This window comes from Schistocerca serialis, chromosome 3, assembly GCF_023864345.2.
Source record: "Schistocerca serialis cubense isolate TAMUIC-IGC-003099 chromosome 3, iqSchSeri2.2, whole genome shotgun sequence".
Classification (NCBI taxonomy): Eukaryota; Metazoa; Arthropoda; class Insecta; order Orthoptera; family Acrididae; genus Schistocerca; species Schistocerca serialis.
Genome location: NC_064640.1, coordinates 1,031,580,802 through 1,031,593,271, shown reverse-complemented (window position 1 = coordinate 1,031,593,271; position 12,470 = coordinate 1,031,580,802). Strand labels below are relative to the sequence as shown.

General features: G+C 43.0%; 1 protein-coding gene across 1 annotated transcript in view; it reads right to left on the bottom strand.

The window, feature by feature from the left end:
- Window positions 1-583: 583 nt before the first annotated feature.
- Window positions 584-12,470, bottom strand: part of LOC126471494 (RNA pseudouridylate synthase domain-containing protein 1-like) — a 28,717-nt gene continuing 16,830 nt past the window's right edge. The window contains exon 5 of the mRNA XM_050099708.1: window positions 584-2,123. The gene's annotated coding sequence lies outside the window, so the exon portion shown is untranslated. The remainder of the gene's footprint in view (window positions 2,124-12,470) is intronic.

The window sequence follows — 12,470 nt, the reverse complement described above, 5'->3', positions numbered from 1 at the left end:
TTTATCATAGGGGGCAGTAGCACACCAGATGTCATGCCATCTTTGCGTGAGCAGAGCCCTTAGCCGCACCTACAAATGTGCACCTGGGATTGTGAAAGTGAATGGGGAGGGTGGCATCTAGCTGAACTACTAGACATTTCATTCCCTAGGGTACTTTCAACTTGGGACCCAGAGAAAGGCAATTGGGCAGATAGTATGATTAAGTTCACAGAGAAGGTCACAAATAGCAGATGTCACAGGGTGACAATAGTAAAAGCAGTGAATGGCTTCAAGCGGGCCACGCCAACTCCGGTGCTCCGCAAGCACCGGCTGGCACTGGCAAAAGCACCAGTGCTCTGCTGTGGCACAGGTGGGGTGGGGGAAGGTAAGGAGACAGACACAGCACTGTTGTGGCAATGGCAGGAGAGGAATGTGTTATGACAGCACTTAGTGAGGCGAGAGTTGAGGTGGTGTTTGGTGAATGGGGCTCTGCCAATCAGTATGTGTCAGGCAGCGTACCAGTAGTAAAATTAATAATAATAATAATAATAATAATAATAATAACAATGCCAATTTTGTGTACAGACAAAAAGAATAGTTTTATTGCACTCCTTATTTTACATTAATTTACAACATTCTTTGTTTATCTTTGGCACCATTTTGAAGCCACTAATTTTCCGATATTTGGAACAATCATTTTGGCAGTTGCAAATTTGAAGCATAGCTTCCAACAAAGCATCAGATGAACTTGACCTTGTTTTGTTTTGTTAATACTCATAATTGAAAACATCTGTTCACAAACTAATGTTGTTCCAAGCATAGCTATATATTTCAGGGCAAGGGCGTGAATCCTCGGGAATTCTTGTTGATCAGTGCCTTTATACAATGAAATCAAATCACCATTGTAATGATAATAGCAGTCTGTCAAAACTGAATTGGACTTTAGTTTTATCAGCTCAACTTGGACGCTTGATGGGGCATCCTGTGGGCACACACTGAAAATGGCATCATAAACACTTTGGGTGCAGATTTTACTCAGTTTATGTCTTCATAAGTACCTAAATTCAAGAATTTCAGGGAGGGGAAAATTGTACAAATTTCCTTCTTGAAGCTGGCTTTTAAAAAGCAAATGATGCAATATGAAACTTTCAGTATAGTCACACATAGCACTGATTAATTTATTTTTAGCTTGCAACCCCATGTTGTCTTTCATGACAGCGAGGTTAGTGATATGTTGCTCATCATCCAAGTCTGACTGTAGAAAACCTTTCCTATCAGCGAACAGAGCTATTTCTTGTCTCAAATGAAAAAAAGACAGAGTACTTTTGAGCAACTTAACCATCGTGCAGCGCAATTAAAAAGGCATATCTTTGTGAACTGATTAAATATCTTCCAAGAATCCTTCAAATTCCCGATGATTCAAGCTTTGCTGTCTACAAAACCTCACAATTTTTCCAACATTATCTACGATGGACCTAACTTGTGGAAAACTTTTGCACTTAGCTGTCCTTGATATAAAAGACACAGTGTACTATCAAAACTGGGGGAAGCTCAGATTCGTGTACTTTTTTTTCATATGTCCTACAAAATCTACCCCTTCCAACAACATTGCAGGGGCCCCATCAGTTGCAATGCTGTATAGGCACTCGAGTAACAACTGTATATTGTTCAAAACCACCTCTACAGCCAGGAAAATATCTTCCCTGACTGTGGTATTTTTCAAAGAAATAACATGCAACAGTTCCTCAGTAACAATGAAATCTTTTTTGAAACCCCTTACAAAAATTGTAAGTTGAGCTATGCTGTGATTGTCAGTGCTCTCATCAAAGGCAATCAAGTACTCTACAAACATACAACATTTACTGCAAAACTGCTCCTTTAATTCTGCACCAATTTCTTGCACTCTTCGAGAAATTGTATGTTCAGACAAGCTTACCGCCTCAAACTGGGCCACTACAGATGGGTGTATTACCTCCAAACACTCTACATTACCTCCAAACACTCTATATTACCTCCAAACACTCTACAAAACACTCTTTTACAAATTAGCCATTCATAAAAGGTCTTCCAGTTGTTGCAGTTTTCAGTGCAATAATGTAGCTTGCTCAAACTGCACTTTCCGGTGTGCAATTCAGCTCACATATCTGCAGAATAACAACAGCAATAATTAACTTTAAAATATTACCACACTAAACAGTCTCATAATTTAGCTTAGCACAATATCTAAAGGGAAATAGTGCAAGTTTCTGTAGATATGAGTACAATTACAAAAAGGAATATTTTTGTTTTTCTTTTAGAATGAACAATATAAAAGAGGCTTACCTCTTCAGATTGTGGCAATTCTGACTTTAATCAGTTCTGTTCAGTCCAATAATCCCCTCGTGTGTTGAGTAATGTTTATTTTCGTAGTGACAGTGCATTTTCAATGCTTGGATATTTACAGTATGGTGGCAAATTAAGCACAGTGCTTTCTCATCAGACTTTAGAAACAAATACAAATCTCCCCACTGAGCATTAAAAAAAGGCACACCTAAATCCGAACCTTTTCTGCTCATGCTGAATACTCACAAGACTGATTCACAGTGTCCCATTTGATAAGATTCTGAACGAACACTTCAGCACACTGAAGACGACACTAAAGCGAGTACTGTCTCTGTCACACACATGCTGCTACAGCCACTACGTGGGAGGAAAGAGGGAAGGGAGGAGGAAAAGCACCTGTGCCACTTGCACAAGCACTAAGTGGCCAAATTGGCATGACCTGGCTTAGAGACTGCTCAATGAGTCACAACATATTAAAATGAGGTCACAGGTCTCTGTTAATGGACAGGTCTTCAATAAAACTGAGGTATCTGCTAATGGACATCAGCTATGCCTTAAAAACACTACCCACTCCAGGGAGGAGATGTGAAAGCATAAGCTATCCTATCCATGGTTTTATAGCTGTCAGTGTAAAATATGGTAGCACCCTGGTACTCCTGAAGAAATGAAAGGGACAGACACCATAAGGTCATTGAAGCGACTGAGACTTTAGTAACTTGACACAGCTTGGTCTCAATTTGTGACCTGGGTACCAACATAGAGAAAGTGTGCAAAAATGGGGGGGGGGGGGGGGGCAAGGCAAGGAGGGGGAGTATGGGGAAGGGGGCAGTATATTCTGATGAGGATAGATCGAGGTCCTGGCAGAGGGAGGGCTGCGTGGCACATTCCAACTGCTAATCCTACTAGAGGGTGGGTGCAGGCAGTTGACGCCCCCTGTATGCAAAAAGATAAGGATATGCTGGACGATCAGGAAATTGTCGAAAGGCAATTGCACAGGTAAGCAAGAGTTGGTATCATCAGAACTGAAGAGCAAAGATCCCCATTTCAGCAAGGAGACTGTCTGTGTGACTAGTCCAAAAAGCACCAGTGGCCACTCAAACTCCATGATGATGGACTGGGTCTAACAATTTCAGAACCCAAGGCACTACTGAGCCATAGACTTAGCAACAATGGTCCAAGTTGCTGACATATAGCATGGGGGTGACCAGTAGGCCGACAGAGGTCACTAGCCCATCTGTGGCGATCAATAAGAGTGTGATAGAACACTGGGGGAGGTCATTATTTCAGACCCACGGAGAGCCAAGAGAAGTACCAATTCTGACCTGAAACAACTGGTATGATAAAAATAGACAAATAAAAATTGGTAGGGACACTCAAAAGCCTCAGTTATGGAGTGTAAGTAAAATTTGATGGCACCAGATGGTATCATATGCCACATGTAGGTCAAAAAAGATTGCAATAAGATGTTTGCAGTTAGAAATAGCCTCCCAGATTGCTGTTTCCAACTTAACCAGATGGTCAGCTGTCGAGCATCTCTGCTGTAAACCACTCTGAAAGTGGGAACAAAAGGCTCTTTGATTCGAAAACCCAGCATAATCAGTGGGTTGCCATCATTTCAAGCAGTTTGCAGAGTATGTTGGTGAGGCTAATCAGAAAGTAGCTGTCAATGAACAGTGAGTGTTTCCCTGCATAAAAGCTCTCAACCGGGCTAGTGTAAAGGTGTTCCACAATGGTGGGATGTACTACGACAGTGCAATATGGACAGACGTGCAGATGGATAAATGAAACAGCCATAGACTAGTTTCGAACAGTCAAGAGCTTGGCGCAAACAGAGGGAAGGTCATCTGATCCACTCCCCAGGACGTACCGATAAGGTGTTCAGCATGTTGCTCCTACATACCAGTACAGAGCCCATCCTAAAGGAAGAGACTTGGTATAACTGTGGGTCTTTGGTGGTCCAGAAGATTACACAGTTTGGTCACACCTGGGATGAAGAGGCATACATTCCCAGGGAGAGATATAGTGGTCTTAGCATTCCTTTTTACCACATTTAATTAGAAAGTGAGCCTTAGCACGAAGTCGTTTAAAACTGGTAAGGTTGGCCTGATGCAGGGCTCTTCAGCGATCCTGAATACCTACTGCAATGTCTCTCTGGTCCACCAAGGCATCGGCCAGCGATGGAGGGGAACTGTAGAGAGGGGACAAGCAGTTTCCGCAGCGTGGGTGATCGCATTAGAGGTGTCTTGCACAACCATTTCAATGCAATCCAACAGATAGGCGGCGACGGTAACAGCAGATACATACAACTGCCAATTGGCTCTTCAAACCATCCAATGTGGTAGTCGGTCAACCTGGCACTGACTAGGAAGCGACACTATCACCGGAAAGTGGTCACTATAACAAAGATTGACATGCAGTGACCAATGTAATGAAGCGATGCAGCTGGGGGAAGAGATTATTTGGTTGATAGCTGAAAAGGTGCCATTGGCAGCACTGAAGTGGGTACAAGTACTATCACTGATGAGACAAGGTTGTTGATCAGTAAGTAGTTGGCCAATTACAAGAAAATGAAACGGTACTTCCCCACATGGACTGGTGTGCAATGAAGTCGTGTAGCAGAAGAGAATGGGGGGGGGGGGGAAGTTAAGTGGTCTGCCTGCAGGTAAATAAACTTTGCAAATGGCGATTGTGGAGGTCGTTTGCACCAGCACCACTATTGCTTCCAACATGGTATGAAGGGGAATCCACTCACTGACATCTGTGTGAACCAATGAATACACCCCCATCCAGATGCACTCTCAGGGCCAGCACGGGTCTGACAAAATGCACGATAACCACTGTGTGTTGAGGAATGGTCACCAGTGAAGCATGTTTCTTGCAGAGCAACAGTTCCACTGAATGGTCAAGTTTTTAGTCTCATTTTTTCCCCTCTTCCTCCTTCACTGTCTTTGGTGGCTGCTTTTGCTTCAATCCTAGGGAGGTGTTGTGCCTCTGATCTGTGAGTCTGTGGAGAGAGGGTTTCTGAGAGGGAGCTTTCTCAATGGTATATGCTGGATGAAGAAGCTGCTTCTCTGGGCAGGTTCTAGAAGTGATTCCTGATGAGAGGTGGGTGATGGGATAACTGGTCTGGAAAAAATTGAGGTAGTGATGGAGATGGCTGTGACTTTTGCATGATTGGTCATCATATCAGTAAGATGTAGGTGTCCAGTTCTTTTCTTTTTTCCCCCCCAGTATACGACAGTCTTTTCTGTCTTGGAAACTCGGCAAACTGGTGAAAGTGGAGGATGGTGTTCCATGCAATTGACACATGATGGTGGTTGTTCATAAGATTTACCCAAATGGAGTCATTATCCACAGTTGCTGCATTTTGGTCTGCCATGCAGTGGTATGACATATGACCAAAGCATATGTGTCAGAGGCACCTCATGAGTGATGGGACGTAAGGTTTGACAACCCACCTGTACACTATGACTAACTTTTTGTGGAAATACATTGCCTTCAAAGGAATCTGAGGAAAATGACTCCTTGGACCATATTCATCTTGTGTGGGGCAATGATCACTGATATATCATGAAGACTATCACATACCTGAAAAGCTGTAGATTGTGCAGCAGAGGAGGCTTTAATCAATAGCAATCCACTGCACATTTTTCCCAAATATTCTAACTTCTCCAAATTTATGTTCAATACATTGTTGCAGTAAAAGTACCCCATCAGTTGGAGTACATACAAAGTATTGGATAATTTTTTTCACTCCCAGACGTCTGGCTTGTCTCTCTTTCCAGGGTATGGAAAGCAGCAGGGTTATTAAGTATCCACACTGAAATGTCTATACCTGTCTGATGAGATGGTTGGATCAGAATGGCCATGGTTTTCATGTAATGTGATATGTCTAATGTGCAAAATGTCCACCCTGATGCCACCTCCCCCAATCAAGGGCTATCCCCATGGGCCCCAAACAGATACAGAAAAGGCCATCTGGCAAGATAGGCATTGCTGGGAGTCCTGATGTCCCAAGAAGATGGATATCTACTCCTTGGCACGTGTGAGAAGCTAGCAGCTCAGGCATCAGTAGTGTGATCCCCACGTTGTCAGAGCGCTCAACCAGAAAGGTACAAAATGACCCTATCAGATCGGCCACCATGTTGGCTTTGAGGTGCATATAGCAGTCTATGCAGATACTGTGGGCAGATGACATTCAACACTGCATGCAAAAGGTGCTATTTGAGATGTTCTCCTCAGTTAGTCCACACAACAAGAAAAATTTGCAAAATGAAGATGAAACCCAGAAGGGAACCAGGAATTACTTCAGGCAAAAGGTGAAGTTAGGTAAATGAATGAATATTCCAAGAAGAAAGGAAAACAGAACGTAGAGAATAGGTGGTCAACATAAAGGCTGCCACAATAAAAAGGAGAGTAAGGAATGGAATGATAGAGATGAGAGATTGCAACACAGAACAGGAAGTAGGTGTTGCAATAGCCTGGGGTCCCTGCTTGCCACAAACACACTCACAAAAGAATGGTGAGCCCTCGAGAGGCTTTCACTGCTGGACTGTTCCCACACAGATTCAAATTTAGGCAATAATGCCTTTATTCAAGAGTGGTAATAGGTATAAAGTTGAAAATTACTGACCCATATCACTGCTTTCAGCAGTTTCAGTATTTGGCAGACAGATTAAGCAACAAATCACCAAGTACTTCAATGGCTACAAGCTACTAAATAGTAATCAGTATGGATTTTGAAGAGGTGGAAGTACAAAAACAGCAATAACGGATTACACAAATGGAATAATTATAAATCGAAATAACAACAATAGTATTGTAGGAGTTATTTCAGATCTTTGTAAGGCTTTCAATACTGAGCCAGGAATTTCTTTTAGACAATGTGGAAGCAACAGGAATAAAAGATTATAGTAAACAAGTGGTTTCCATTTGCAAAATAGATCACAGATTGTGGAACTCACATCAGTTCATTTTGATTATAAAATCAAATTAGTATCTGATGCAAAGAAAGTCAAAATAAGTGTACCACAGGGAAGTATGTTAAGCCCCTTTCTATTCCTCATTGGTATAAAAGACATACAGACCTCAGAACCTGCAGCTAAAATCATTTTTTTTGCAGATGACACTTGGATAATAGTGAGCAATTTTGAGGCATCTCTGTCTGTAACAACTGATCAAGTCCTCAAGTCACTGCAGTCATGATTCAATGCCAATAGGCTGACAGTGTGAAGAACACAAATTACATTCAATATGGAAAAAATGCACCAAACCCAGGATCTCCTTATGGCACTGGTTGGAAATGAATTGGAAAGAGTATGATGAACAAAACTTTTAGGAATATATGCTGAGCAAGAAAAACTGGAAAAACCATGTTATAAAACTCTCCAAAGATTCAGTTTGGTGTGTATTCCTCTGTGAATCATTTAATGGGGTCTGCGCCACACTCGAACTCTACCTTCAGCTCTTACCGACTGAAATCAGTACTCATCTGATACAGTCTTGAGCTCAGGAGAGGCACTGCAGGCAATGTTGTGCAGTTAACAAAGGCACTCACGTCAGTCGTCTGCTGCCATAGTGTGTTTAAGCCAATTTTTGCCCCACTGTCCTAATAGATATGTTCGTCATACATCCCACATTGACTTCAGTGGTTATTTCATGGAATGTTGCTTGTCTGTTAGCACTGACATCTACCCAAATGCCACTGCTCTCAGTTCTTAAGCGAAGGCAGTGGGCCACTGCATTGCCCCTGGTCAGAACACAGAGGATCTCTGAGAACTGAATTCCCTAAAGATTTCTGTAACAGAATGCCCCATGTGTGTAGCTCTAGCTACCATTTCATGTTCAAAATCTGTTAATTCCAGTCATGTACCCATTATCACAACAGAAACCTTTTCACATGAATCTCCAGAATACAAATGACAGACAGCTCCACCAATGCACTGCCCTTTTATACATTCTGTACGTGATATTACTGCCATCTGTATACGTGCATATCACTACCCCATGACTTGTCACCATAGTGCAGAGGTACCTAAAAACCTAAACTTCGTCCAAACAGATCATGAAGGCCCAACGATAACGACTGGTCGCCATGTCATCCTCAGCCTACAGGCATCACTGGATGCGGACATGGAGGGGCATGTGGTCAGCACACCGCTCTCCCGGCCGTATGTCGGTTTACGGGACTGGAGCTGCTACTTCTCAGTCAAGTAGCTCCTCAGTTTGCCTCACAAGGGCTGAGTGCACCCTGCTTGCCAAAAGCACTGGGTAGACTGGATGGTCACCCATCCAAGTGCTAGCCCAGCCCAACAGTACTTAACTTCGGTGATCTGACAGGAACCAGTGTTACCACTGCGCACGGCTGTTGGCGTAATGCAGAAGTACCTGTCCTCCAATAAAATTGAATTTTGTAAGTCAGTTACTTCTAATTGCATTGCAGCTGACACATCATCAAGTACGACTGAAAAAGGAACACTAAACAATTTTAACTGCATCTCCAGAAAGTTTAGTTTTTGGAACTGTGACTCAAAACTATCTATTAGCTGATTAACTATATGTCCACAGTTTACAAAAGATATGTCAGAAGTTAACTTTAGAGAATCAACACAAGTGAAACCATCAGATTTCTGTTCTCCATCAACACTTCAAATAGAGCTTATCTCTGAATGTGTACTATGATCAGAGCAATTTTGTCACATTATTAGTGTTAAGCAATTATTTCAACTTGATGAGCCTCCCTAGTTTGTCATGCCCCATGTACTATCAACAAATCTTTCTCCTATAGTGACACATTCAGTATATTTAGATAAATCATCATATCAGCCAGAAAAGCATGGGCAACATCCATTTTGGTTCTCTGTGGCAAGGAATTTGTTTCACTTTCCCATCTAAAAACATTGCAAATTCCTAAATAAATAAAAAAGGTCAATATCTCAAAGAAACCCTTTCAACTGATGATGGATAACACCAACCTTGCATACACAATTCATTACAATGTCCATTACACCCACGTTTCCTTTTCAAAGTCCCTCTTAAGTTTACTTTTTAATCCTGCTGATACCCAACCATTTGTGGTACACTGTTTGTGGCCACAGAATGAAGATTTCTCACAGAATGTTCTTGCTATCAACTGACTCTCACATGACTTCAAAAATGTTGAGCCCTCTTGTCATGTAATCCAGTGGTACCACTTCTCAACAATTTGCATGTCTACAACATGTATAACAATAGCAAGTAGAGCACATTCACATACATCTGTGATCTCACTGATGGTGAGAGAAAATGCTGTGGGACCTTGAGCTTTATTGCTGAGTTGTGGCTCCAGATCACCTCCCATGTCGAGGAGTCAATGGGATGCCATTTGCTTTGAGAGAAAAAAAAACCATCAAAAGTTGCTAATCCCCTTGGGACTACTCATTCTTCTATTGCTACCAGAAATGATTTAATGGGAGGTCCCAAACAGAATGTTTTGCCAGTCAGTGCTATGATGAGGACTACTTTATAAATTGCACGAATTACGGCTTCATTTAGGTTTTCTTCATCAGCATTCAGATGAAATGAATAAACACATTACAGTAGTACACGAATTTTTTTTTAGAGTTCTAAAAAAAATCATCAATCACAATTTTTTTTTTAACTTACATATTCCTGTATACTGCTCTTCAAATTGGAAATCATTTCCTTGTGAGCAGGCCCTTCTATTCAATTGTAATGGCACTGCAAATTTTATTTCTTTGCAGAAACAAGCATTTTGTAAGACACCACGCACTGTGGGCATCCACCTCCGACACTAAAGATACATTTCCTCTAATGAAGCAGGCAGTGGGCTTCAGCGAGTAGATCATTACACATCCCCAAGAACTAAAAAGGACAGTCATGAATCTGTTTACTTGAAGGGACAGAGTTACTCATTTTGTTTTGTTTTACGGCGCAGAAATAACTGGGGTGTTACACCCCCACGTCAAAACTATACAACACGAAGACACAGAGGAGTTAAAAAAGACTATATGTCAATTCCAAGTGACATAAGAGAAGACAGCTAAAAACTGGGATGTGGAGAAAGGGCTACAAAAGAGACAATACAGAAACAGAGGTCCAAAACTAAAAATTAAATGGCCTTTGCCATATTGCTCTGACAAATAAAAAGTAAAACACAGTTAACAGCCCGCACGTCATTTGCTAAAACAGCCAATAACTCAGATGGCAAACCCACGTGGGAACGTAAACGGTTAAAAAATGGGCATTCCATCAGGAGGTGGTGGACAGTTAAAACTTGTGCACAATGTGTACAAAGTGGTGGGGAAGCGTCACTTATCAAATTACGATGGCTAAAAAGGCAGTGCCCAATACACAACCTAGTTAAAATGACCTCCTCCTGGCGGGAGGGCCGAGGGGAGGGCATCCAAGCTGCTGGGAGAGGCTTAATAAACCAGAGTTTATCCCCATGAAGGGAGGACCAATGGCGATGCCAAAAGGACACCACCTTCTGACAGATGGCAATACACAGATCACTGGAGGGAATATAGGAACTAGAGGGCTGAAATATGAGGACTACAGCCTTGGCAGCAGTCTTGTTTCCTGGCAGACCAACATGACCAGGAACCCACATAAACATCACAGTGGCTCAACCAAGAGTGATCAAGTGGCAGTTTTCCTGGACCTGTTGCAGTAAGGGATGGGTGGTGTACAGCACAAGTAGACTTTGAAGGGCACTGAGTGAGTTTGAGCAGAGGACACAATTGCAAAGCCTCTGTCACCGGACGTACTGCATAGCCTGATACAGGGTGAAGAGTTCGGCTGTAAATACTGAGCAGTGTGCCGGTAGCCAATATCGAAAGACATTGGCACCAATGACGAAGGCACACCCGACACCATGGTCAGTCCAAGAGCCATCAGTGTATACAGAAGTACTATCACTAAGTTCCATGCGAAGATTGTGAAACTGAAGGCGATAGAGCGAGAATAGAGTAGCGTCCTTAGGAAGTGAATGAGGGCCAAGGTTAACACAGGCTGCTTCACAAAGTCAAAGTGGTGAAGGGATCACACCCACCGGTAAAGTTGCAGGTAGTGCGAAATTAAGCCACCGGACCAAGCGGCGAAGGCGGACTCCAGGAGGTAACAGAGAAGAGGAATGCACCCCATACTGGCAATCAAAGGAATCATCGAACAAAGAGGCATAGGATGGGTGGCCATGCATGGCAGACAAACGGTATGCACACCTGTTGAGGAGAAAGCCACAGCGGTAGGACAGTGGCAGTTCAACAGCTTCAGAATACCGGTGGTCAAATGGCTGCCACAATGGTGGACAGCATTGAGACGGCATAAGAGGGACGGAGGTGCAGATTCATAAACAAAGCACCCGTAGTCAAGTTTCGAACGGACAAGGGACCGGTACAAACGGAGGAGGGTGCCTCGACTGACACTCCAGGATGTACCACTGAGGACACGTAGGACACTGAGGGACCGTGTACAGTGGGCCAGCAGGTAAGACACATGGGAGGACCAAGAGAGTTTCCTATCGAGCATGAGCCCCAGGAATTTCGTAGTTTCAACGAATGGAAGAGCAACAGGCCCAAGATGTAAAGATGGTGGGAGAAACCAACTGCACCACCAGATATTCATACAGACAGTTTTGTCAGTGGAAAAACAAAAGCAACTGTCGATGCTCCATGAGTGAAGACGATCAAGACATCGCTGAAGATGAAACTTCCTGGCAGATTAAAACTGTATGCCGGACCGAGACTCGAACTCGGGACCTTTGCCTTTTGCAGGCAAGGGCTCTGGTGGCAGGCAGGCTGATAGTGGGAAGAGTTCGAAATTTCTGCAAAATGGCAGCCCAAGGTGTTGCAGATAGCAATATGGTCCACGATGACATCATCCATTACTGTCAGGCCAGAAATTGGCAAATGGATCAGAGAGCTGGCGCAGGTTGGCCCACATGACAGAGGAAGTGGTGGAACTGTTAAAAGAGCTAATGAATGAAAACTAGCTAGCTTTTTTGCTATTGCAAAGAACGCAACGACACTGTGCATACATCTGTTTATAATGAATGCAGTTTGACATCATAGGACGATGGTTGAAATGTGGATAGCACGTATCTGCGTGCAAATTGCATTGTGACATGCCTCAGTCCACCAAGGACTGGAACACAGCATGGTAAAGAGGAA